The sequence below is a fragment of the Parus major genome, chromosome 24, assembly GCF_001522545.3.
Source record: "Parus major isolate Abel chromosome 24, Parus_major1.1, whole genome shotgun sequence".
Classification (NCBI taxonomy): domain Eukaryota; kingdom Metazoa; phylum Chordata; class Aves; order Passeriformes; family Paridae; genus Parus; species Parus major.
This window is the reverse complement of record NC_031792.1, coordinates 5,274,244-5,285,174: the sequence shown is the minus strand read 5'-3', so window position 1 is coordinate 5,285,174 and position 10,931 is coordinate 5,274,244. Positions and strand designations below refer to the sequence as shown.

The 10,931-nt window shown below is 53.8% G+C and overlaps 1 protein-coding gene across 2 annotated transcripts in view; it reads right to left on the bottom strand.

Moving 5' to 3' along the window:
* Positions 1-8,779, bottom strand: part of ST3GAL4 (ST3 beta-galactoside alpha-2,3-sialyltransferase 4) — a 17,907-nt gene extending 9,128 nt beyond the window's left edge. The window contains exons 1-2 of one of the 2 annotated variants that reach the window (XM_015649831.3): positions 8,762-8,779; positions 607-676 (exon numbers count right to left, since the gene is read on the bottom strand). The gene's annotated coding sequence lies outside the window, so the exon portion shown is untranslated. Of the gene's footprint in view, positions 1-606; positions 848-8,761 lie in introns of those variants that run through there. The other variant, XM_015649829.3, reaches the window with a different exon arrangement.
* Positions 8,780-10,931: the final 2,152 nt, after the last annotated feature.

Below are 10,931 nucleotides of genomic sequence, written 5' to 3'. Positions count from 1 at the left end.
GGCAGCCTCTCCCTGCTCTCCTGGGAGCACCAGTCCTTTACAGTTCTGGAAGGTAAAAACTAAACCATGGAGATGCTCCAGCCAATTCCCAACCCAAACTCGAGCAATGCCCCAGCTCTTCTGGGAAAAGGAGTGGGAAATTAAGGGATATGAAGCCCCAGGGCTATTGTCCTGCAGGCAGCTCCTGGCTCCCAGTGGCTTTTGACTCTGGGGTCCCCTTCTGGGGGCTCTGAAGCTTCCTGCAGTCATCATTACTCTTGCAAGGCTCATTCAACCTTGGCCCCGTGATTTCTCCTCTGCTTCCTGTTTTGCACCAGATTCAGAGGAGCGGAACCCCCAGAGCAACCCCACAGCCCTATCTGGCCAGCCCCAAATCCCCTGGGTTACTCTCTGCTCTTTTCTCCCGTGCTACCAGCACGGAGGGAGATTCCCAGCAAATAACCCGGCACTCTGCACCCCCAGCATCACCTCAGTGCTCCGTTAACCCAGGCAGGGAGGAGGATTCCCATTCCAGTGAGACCTTTTCCTGTATCCCCAGCAGCGGGAGAGCCTGAAACCAGTCCCAGCAGGGCGGGGATGAGCTGGCAACAAGTCACGGCTACTTACGGCCCGTCCTCTTGGTCCAGGCGGAGCAGGCGGGAGCTCGGCGGGATCTACGAGGCCATCCTGTCTTCCCCTGGCAAAGGGAGAAGGGAGAACATCCTTAGGGCTGCAGGCATCCTCCTCCTCCGGAGGATCCCCGGATCGCTGCGGATCCCCGGCCAGGGCAGCTCGGAGCGCCGGGCGGAGCCGGTCCCGGGGCAGCGGCAGCCGGCACAGGTCGCACGGAAGTCTGAGCTCTCCCAAAAGCCACTCACCTCCGAAAAGCCACCACCTCCCACCCACCCACCCACCCCGGCCGGCACCGCAGCCCCGGGGCCGGGCTCCCCGAGAGAGGAGGAGTGGCCGATCGGAGCGCGGAGCTCCCGCAGCTCCCCCGAACACCCAAATCCCTCTCCGCGGCTCACTCCCACCTTTAGGAAGACGAGAAAGCGAAATGCAGCTTTCCTGTCCTCTCTCCTTATTCCCGCATCTCTGGCATCTTTTGTCCAGAAACTTTCCAGACTATCCTAGAGCAGCACTGTGATATCCTCCTGATCTGGGGGAGGAAAATCCCTGCCGAGAAAGCACACCGCACACAGAAACCCTCCTGCCATGCTGCCCCTCGGAGAAAGCCCCTCTGCTCTGCATCCCAAGGAATTTTCCCAGGTAAAGAAGGCAGCGAGCCCACTGCTATCCCGGTTATCCCTGTGCCCCTGGGATGGATGGGGTGTGGTGGGAGCCACGGCTTTCCCCAGAAAACTCACGAGAGGAAATGTCAGCTCGTTTCAGTGCAAGAAACAGTGATGCAAGTGAGGAATACAAGCCTCTCTCTGTCAGCTGCTCCTGAAGCCCTGGCAGGGAAGGTGCTTTCAAGGGAAAGCTCTGAAGGGCCAGAGGTTTCCTCACCTCTCTCCATCTCCTCCAGCTAGAAAAAGCAGAGATGAGAGAGGTGCAAGCCTTCCCACAGCATGCTCCCCTCTTGATATCCCACTAATTTAACAAAGAGGGTTATATCCTTGTCCGAGGGGTGGGGAAGGAAATCACCCAGCAGCCTGAGATGGTTTCTCCTGGATTCTTCTCACCTTTCTGCACAGGCCCCGGGATGACAGGGATGGCTCCATCCCAGTGTCACACCTTCCCTCTCCTCACAAAGAACCTTTGCTTCCTCCCTCCATCGCTATTTGCCTTGGGGGGTGATTAATCCCAAGGGCTCAGGGCAATCAGTAGCCAAACCAAATGCACTTGAGGCCACAAAATTCACCTTTGGCACCAGGGTCTTTCCAGAAGCCCTGAATCCACCAGAGCAGCCAACATTGCTACCTCTGACAAGGAGCATTTTCATTTAGAGCTGTGAATTATAGGATCCACTACCAAGGTTAAACACTCCCTGGGGATCTCCTGCTAAAGCACTTCATGGCACAGCACCAGCCCCTGCCTGTGGAAACGAGGATGTTCAGAGCTGCCTGGGGGTTCCAGAAGGATCCTGTGATACCTTAGAGCACACCAGCCAGGCAGGATCCTGGTGGATCCCAGCTCTTGCCCTAAGCTGGTTTTTCCAGCTCGACTGGAAGAGCCAGGAGCTGGATTGCTGCCGGTCTTCCTGGGGTTGTTTTCCCTGCCATGAGCCGATGCAATCGGTTGTTCCCAGCCCAAGGTCCAGAGAAGTCCCATCACGGTTCCAGCTCCCAGCAGGTCAGGAGCCGCCGTCTCCACCTCTCGCCGCAGGCAGCTCAACCCATCCGGCAGCTGGTCCCAGCAGGAAATGAACGTCGCATATCCCAGACCCCTCAAGAACGAGCACAGGTCGCAAAAACAGACTGGATTTTGCTCCTTTCCTTCTCCAGCTGTGTTGCTGGCCTCAGTTTCCTGCCCTGCCTATCAGTTTAATCATTTAAATAACAGTTTCCAAATCTGAGGGGGAAAAAGGCACCTTCTGCCCACTCGCCAGCATCTCCCTCCAGGATGCTCATGGCTTTGGGCAAAAGAAAACAAAAACCCAATGGGCACATCCCTTCCTGTGTTAATTCTGCCAGCCAGAACTGGAGCTTTGTGGGGCTCAGCCCCAGTGCAGGAGGACCCTGGCAGGAATGGATATTCCAGAGGCAGGAGGAGACACACACAGGGCAGGGACAAATTCCTCCTGTCATCATCCTCCCCATCGAGGACCAAATCCCCCTAGGGCTGTTAAAATAGGGGAGGGGGAGATGGAGATGAGCCTCTCGCCCTTGCTCCTTCCAGACCTGCAGCGAGGCAGCCGTCCGTCCGTCCGTCCCTCGCTGCTCCATCGCCGGCGCCAGCCTCCCTCAGTTAAAATTACCTCCCGAGGGGGGAGAGAGCAAAAGCCAGGCTGGGAGGGGAATAAAACCCAGGTGAGCTCATCCTCCTCCAGAGAAAACGTCTCCAGTTGGCAGGAGCAAGGTGTTTCCAAGCCCAGCACATCCCTCACGTCACCCCAGTCGCTATGGCCCCGGGACCAGCAGCTTATTCATTCTGCAAGTATTTAATGGGAGATAATCCAGCTGCTTCCCAACCATCCTTTGGCCGAGCCAAAGGTGTAATTCCAGTGTGGGAATTACACTTTGGGAAGAGGTTTCACCGATGGTCATCCCAGTGGATGCTCCCTGTCCAAGACAGCACAAAAGGGCCAGCACCAGCAGAACTCTCATCTTCCAACCCCGTGTTTCTTTAATTCCATCAATAATTTATTAAACTATTTTATTAAAAATAAAATAATTTAATAAACCTATTTCTATCAAATCCCTGAGAATGGCAAGAAAAGCAGAGCTGCCCAGCCAAGCCGGATTATCCAAAGCAGCGACCGACCTAAAAATAAACCACTGCTATTTAAGGATGAGCCTCCCACAATAACCACCCCCCACCCCAAAAAAAAATAAAAGGAAAAAATAGACATATTCCCAAGATGGGGCGTCGAGCATCACCCACCACACCAAAAAAAGCCTATTTTGGGTCCATCTCCTAGCACAAGTCTGCACTTCCAAGAGAACAGCATCCCCAGGTTTTAGTGCTGCTGATTTCCAGACACCCCATGCAAATAAATAATTAAGATTTAAAGCTGTGTTTGCATAATACAGATAATCTGTCGATTTAACTTGTAAATGCAGAGGGGATTATGCAGCAACGTTGTTAATTAGGCAGCAAAGGGGCTGGGGAAGCCCCAGCTCCAGGGCAGATGCCAATGGACCACCAGGATGCTGAAGCAGCCGAAATGTGCGGGGGATGCAGGGCTTTGGCAGTGGGGTCTGGTCCTGGGGCGGGTGCTGTGGTGTTGGGGCTCCAAAACCTTGTGTTGATCCATATTTTAACTGGAAATCCCCCCCAGCTCCTCCAGCCCTTCCCACTCCTCCTGCACCACCCAAGCCCTTGAGGGCTGCCGTCACCCCACGAGAAAAAAGGCAGTGGAAAAGGAACCCGGGGTAAGATTTCTGAGGACAAATCACATCTTTTCGTTACATAAAGAGCCTGCTCTGACAGCCGAGCTCTTGGCCACCCTCGCCTCTCCCACCCCAAAAACCAGACCCCGCCCAGGAGTGAAACCTGTTGAGCCCGAATATGCCCGAACAGACAGTTCTTTGTGATTCTTTTTTTTTTTCTTCAGTCTATTTTTTGGTTTGGGAGCAGCACTGGTGATCGCACAGGGATGGGCTCGAGGACTTCCCAGCCCTTGGCACTGCTCCTGATGCCTTTTTTCAAAGGCAGCACCACATTTAACCCCTAAAACCCCTCACTGCCCTTCATTTCTGACACCATCCCACTTCTCACACCCTAGTCCTGCTCAGTCCTGCATCCCCAAAGTTCACTTGCATCCCCCCTCTCTGCATCTCCCTCACTTCTCACTTTCCACCTCATTTTCCCCCTCAGTGCTTCAGCATTTTCCTCCATTCCCAACACAGACAGGTTGACAAAATCCCACCCAGGGACCTGAGCCCAGCAGAGCTGCTGTGCTGGGGGTTTAATCCCCATCCAGGGGTGTTTCCTGACCCAGGGCTGGCTGGAGCACACAGCATCTGCAGAGCCTCACAGCAGTGTTTAAGGCTCCTCAGCTCTTGCTCAGCACTCTCCTGCCTCAGTTTGCTGTCATTTGGGGGCTCAGGGAGGCTCTGCCCCATTGGCAATGCGGGCACCCAAACCCCCAACTCCAGCCCAGCTCATTTATCTCCATTTTAAACGAAATTTAAAAACCAGCCGATGTCGCAAGCAGCTCAAACCCTGACGGAGGATCCACCCCGGGGCCCCGGCTTGTGCAACACCACGGGTGAGTTCCAACCTCCTGCCACTGGCATCAGGCTCTGGTTAAAAAATTAAGGCTCAGCTTACTCAGCCTGGCCGGATATGGGGATGTCGAATCCGGCCGGGAAAACTTCGGCGGGCTGGGGGAGACATTTTGCAAGGGGAAGAGCCGGAACAGGAATGGCATCTGGAAGCGATTGAAGGCAAGGAGCCTCTCCCTGGCGCAGCAGGGAATTCCAACAGCGTGAGCTCAGGTTAAAGCCTCCTTCGCAGACCCAGAATTAAAGAGAAGAACCAAACTTCAGCACAGATATGTGTTTTTAAACCTACAAAAATCAAGGGAAAGGGAGCCAGCTTCCTGCTTGGTCCTACCCAGACGTGGTTTGGTGATTTAGAGTTATTCTGACTTGTAATAAAAAGAAACCAAAACTCCAAAAAGGAGCAGATCTTTCCATGGATTTGTGGATCTATCTTCTGGTGTGGTATCAGGAGTCTTCCTTCAGCACTACACCATCCATCCCTTGGGACCACTGCATCCCCCCTCCGAGCATCCCTTGCCAGCATGGGCTGCATCCCATGATGGTCCAGGAGCATCCCAACATCTCAGGATGGCACGGAAGAGCCAAAGGACACAGCCAGCCTAGCTTGGACCTCTGTGAGGAGCTGCTGCACTGGGGAGTCCCCAGCCCCTTCCAGTCCTCCCTGAGTCAAGGGACAGGGAGCAGCAGTTGGGACAGCCCAGCAGAGCAGTTTATGGCAGGGCAGATCCGCATGGGATGGGCAAACTCCAGCACCATCCGCTCCCCCAGATCGCTGCTTCGGCCCCATCTCACAGTGAGCACCCCAAAAGCAGCACCAGCTGCAGCCCAGCCCTGCTGCCACACACCTCCCTGGCATGGCTGTGCTGATCTGTGCTCATCCTGTGCTGATCTGTGCCCATCCCATGCTGATCCGTGCCCATCCCGTGCTGATCTGTGCCCATCCCGTGCTGATCTGTGCCCATCCCGTGCTGATCTGTGCCCATCCCGTGCTGATCTGTGCCCATCCTGTGCTGATCTGTGCCAATCCATGCCCATCCCGTGCCCATCCCAGCCAGGAGGAGCAGCAGCTGTGGCTCAGAGGACTCAGCAGACAGCAGAACACATCCTGGAGAGCAGCCGCAGCCTGTGCCAGCCCCAAACCGCTCCGAGCATCCGCCAGTCCAAAGGAAAACCAGGCTGGAGAGCGGCTCCTTTGGTTTTTCCTGTTCCCTGACAGCCAAATGCTTTTCTCCTTCCTCCAAGGAAACTTTCCAGCCCAACCCCAGTCACATGCAAGGGGTCAGCAGCTGGGAAAGCAAGAGATTAACAAGTACTGGGGTTTTTTTCTCTTCCCTCCCAAGAAGACAGAGTTTTCCTAGAAAAAGCTCAATAGACACGAGGATTACAGCTGAAGGACAGAGAAGTGTGAAAGCAAAGTGACAGGAACTTAAGAAACACCAAAAAAAAAGAGAACCAGAAGTTGCAACAAGCAGCATGAAAGCATCAAATCATTTCCTTTCCTCACTGCAAAACCAAAACCACTCGTGCAAGAGTCCCTGGGAACTTGGGAAGCGTATGGGAAGGTCCCAGCCTGGAATGGGTAGAGTGGGATGGGATCCCAGGGGGATCTCAGTGAATCCAGGATGCCAACCAACCTCTGCAGGAACACAACCACATCCCTGCTCCTTACAAAGCCATCATGCTACATCCAGAGGAAAAAAAATGAAAGGGGAAAAATAACATCAAATAAATCTTTTTTTTAAAACAAAAAAAAAGAAAAAAGCACAATAGGGAAAGCTGTGGAGAAGCAGATTCCATGCTGCCAGCCTGCATCAGCTCTGGAATATTCAAAGCTAAAGCAATGGGACCATCACTTCATCAAAGAGAATAAGCAACAGAATACATGGGATTTAGAGATATTGCCAAATAATTAATTAGCAGGATTCAACCTGAGAATTGCTGCCAGCTAAAAACCCCTGAACACAGGCATGGGGAGGGCACTGGTCTCAGCATTCCCACATCCTGCAGCTTGGCATCCACCTCTGATGCTGGTTGCAAGAATGGGGATGACACAATCTATAAAAATACAGGTTTGTAGACATTGCTACAGCTGCTCCAGAGTTTGAAATGGATGTTTTCCCTCCAGGGTGGATGCTCCAGGAGGATTCTCCAATCCCAGCTGTGGAACACACTCTACTTGCAGATCTCCATAGTGGACATCCCTTAAAAGCAGTGTCCACAGACAGTTCCTCCTTTTATCTTTACACTTGCAGAGGCATTATTCCTCAGAATTCGGTGCCTTGCTGGAGCAGCTGCTATTAACTCCCTCCCTGAAGCTGGATGAGCAAGCATCTAATGATGCAGATAATTAGGGACAGGGGTTAGGGAGAGTCCAGCGAAGCATGTTGGTCCCATCCTACAGCTTTTAGCAACATGAGGAGCTCATTAAACGTTGGGCACATCGTTAGGAGCCAGGGTAGGAAAAGGACACTTAAACCATCACTGAGCCCAGGTTCTGGCCTGCCTGGGGTGCCTGTCCCACAGACACCCTCGGTGGAGACAGCTGGCAATGCATCACCTGCCTCCAGGAGCATCCACAGGGAGAGCCCAGCAGAAAAGATGAGGAAATTCAGCAGAGCTTCCCAAAAAGCAACACCACAGAACTTTATTCAGCTCATCTCACCAAGAGATGGAGATCAGACTTGCCAAGCAGCCAGCATCAACCCACCAGGCATCACCCTATTGATCCAATGGGAGAGATGTTGTCTGAGCTGAGGAACACAAATAAAACACCCAGAGGAAGAATTTTCCTTTGTTCTCCACTCCCCGGAACAATAAAACACCACTGGTTCACCCTGCAAAGACCTGACGTGAAAAGATCAAGGGGGAAATGTCCAGCTGGTCCTTTTCCTGCTGGTCTTGGGGCAAGCATCCTAATATCTCCCTGGAATCAAACCTGTCCCGTGGGAGAAGGGAGCTGCAGAGTGGGACAGAACAGGGTTTGTCCTGCACCAACACACCCAGATCCCGCTGCCAGCAGCTCTGTCCACAGCAGCACTGGGTGAGGGACCGGCAGGGACCCCTCCTATTCCTTTGGGATCTCCAGGCTACCGGAGCACATCCATCAACCAGCCAGAGGATGCCCAGGGATGGGGGAAAAAAGGCTCAGAGCACTGAAATCCTCCTCAGCCCGTTGTTCCGCAGAGGAGCGATGCCGTCCTGAGCTGCACACGGGACACGTCCTCCCCTCCCAGGGCCCCCGGGAGGATTTTCCCTTCCTTCCTTCCCCCGGCTCCCAGACCCATCCGTGCTATGGGGAGATGCCAGACTCCCTTCCCGGGGCTCTCGGGGTGGGATCTCCTTCTCCAGGAGTGGCCATGGGCAGGAGAGATGCCAAAGGCCGTCTTTTCCCGGCGAGATGAGGAGGTTTGTTTTGCCGGGAATGGGGAGACAGCAGATGGAAGGGCTCCGGGAGAGCGGGGGTTTTCCTCTCGCCGCTGCCCACACTCACACTTCAGGCGCTGATTAATTGTGTTAATTAGAAAAATAATCATAATAATTATTTTTCAAAACCCCAAGGAACGTAGAAATAAAGCCACTTTCTCTCTTTCCGACGTGCCGCGCTCGCCAGGACATCGATGCCAAAGGCGTGGGATGCAGCGCTGTGGCTCCGAGCCGGGCTGAGCGGGGAGCACCCCCAAATCCGCAGCTTTCCCCCCATGCCAGCCCTGCCCGGGAGCTGCCGGCCGGGCAAAGCTCCTGCCCTGAGCCCCCCCAGCGTGGGGTGCCCGCTCCGACACCTCCAGCCCCTAAAAAACACCGGCGCTTTGCTTCCCACCCCTCAACACCCCCCGACCCGCGAACCCCCCTTGGAGCCGGGGGCAGCGGGGGACCCCCGGGCACGGACTCACCATGGGGCGGGCGGGGGGGCCGGAGCGGCGGAGGATGCGGGGGGTGGGTGCGGGATGCGGGGCCGGCCCGGAGGGGCGGGCGGGGGGCGGACACGCTTGCGCACAGCGAGGGATGGGCGGCGGAGGGAGGAGGAGGAGGAGGAGGAAGGAGGGAGGGAAGAGCATCCCGGGAGATGAAGGCACCCGATCCTTCATCCCCTGCACGGAGAGGCGGGGGGAGGGAAACAACGCCCTCCCCGTGGCCTTCGGACCCCCCCAAAAATCATCGGGCAAAAAGCAACCCCCAACCCCAAACCTGCCAAAATTGGTTCACAGAACATTTTGGGGGGGTGGGCAAAGCCCATCCTGCTGGAGATTTACACTGAGCCAGGGGGTTTGCACTGTTCCCCCATTGAAACCCCATGAGATGACACACAAACGCCCTGGGGATAGCTTTCCTTAAAAATCATCTACTAATATTAAGTATTTTTCTTTTTTCCTGAAAACACAGAAATGCTCCACGTTAGGCCACCTCACTCTCCCAAGGGATTCCTTTTCCATCCCACCCCACAATACACAAAATTAGCAGTCAACTTTCAAAGGTTTTTCTTATTCTCCTCAAACTCTTTTCTTTTTTTAAAAATTTTATTAATTTCTGCAGCCTCACACTCATCCCTCCTGCCTGGGGTGAGTTTTGCAAATCCCTGAGACAACATGTCCCATGCCAATATAAATTGATAAAGTACCTGTTGAGCTGACACATCTGATTTTGCCAAGAGAACTACATCAATATTTGAAGAGAATCCTTGTCTTGTTCCTCATCCTCTTTAGGCTGGGGTTCCCTTGCCATTAACAAGTGGGGCAGAGTTTTACCCGTGGTGACAGGCAAACTCGCTGTAATTAGGTTTTAATTGCCACAGGCTTGTAGACAATCTGGGATAATTAGTGGGGCCACAGCTCGGCAGGGATTTGCTTGAAGGACATTTTGACCCTTCAGTCTCATGGGTTCCACTGCTTGGTTTATTGCATCTGAAAATAATAAACAGCATTCAATGAAGCTCCAGCAATAATAATGCATCCCAAATGTCTATTTTTGCTGTGGCCCCAAGACAGAATATTAAAAGAGGTTGCAAAGCTTCGCTTCCCAAGATCTTCTCAGTCCCCAGCAGCTGCTGGTGATGATGGATGGGCTCGTTTTGGGGTGATGGTCTCCACCCCCAGCATCCCCCCATAGCCCAGGGCAACATCAACAGGACTGGGAGCAGAATAAAAGCCCTTGCAGAGATGCAAATCCAGGATCAGGGATTACCTGGACCTCTGTGCCAAGAGGTCACAGTGCTGTGGCCCAAACATCACCAAGGTTTGGGGAAGCAATGGTGATCCCATATGAAGGGTTGGACACCAGCTGTGTCCATCCTGCAGGAATCTCAGAACTTCTGCTCACATCCATGGAGCAGTCACAAGGTACCTGTGTTGCCTTGGGTGGACACAAAATCCAGCCACGAGCTTCCTGTGGCCACCACAGCCTCAGCAGACAGCAGGGGTTTAAAGGCCACCAGAAAATGGGAATAAATTTGCTGCCATAGCAGAGTGCCAGGAGCCTTTGCTGGGCTTTTTGTCACTGTTAATGACTACACCCTGCCCTAATATTTAACTTACAAAGGATAAATTGCCAGTTGGATTAATTCAGCATGATGAGCGCTGAGTAATTTGGAGAAGAAAAGAGGGGGAAAGTGCTGGCTGTTTGAGAAGTGAATTTGTAACGAGTTCAGAACTCACACAGACAGAAGGGTTTGGGGAATGTTGTGACTGCTCACTGCAGGACAGGACTGGTGTCCTGCCCCACCAGGGCATGGGCAGAGACTGTGCCACCCATCACACCACAGCCAAAATGCTCCCAAAAGGGTGACGAGGCCAAAGCAGGAGGCAGACGAGCAGGATCTGTTCAGAAAGCAGGCAGAGGATGCCCTCAGCCAGGCTCGCAGCATCTGCTCCAGAGGGACAAGAATGTGGCGATTCATGCCCAGCACAAGCTGGCTTTGTCCTGGGTCACCTCAGGCTCACCCTTCCTCAAGCCACAGCCTGGGAATGCCATCTGGCTTTGCAGGCCCAGCCCCAGGACCTCCATTAATCCTTTGAAGGCTCCAGATCCATAGGAATGTTCCCCCCTGACCCCTTCTTTTGGGACAGG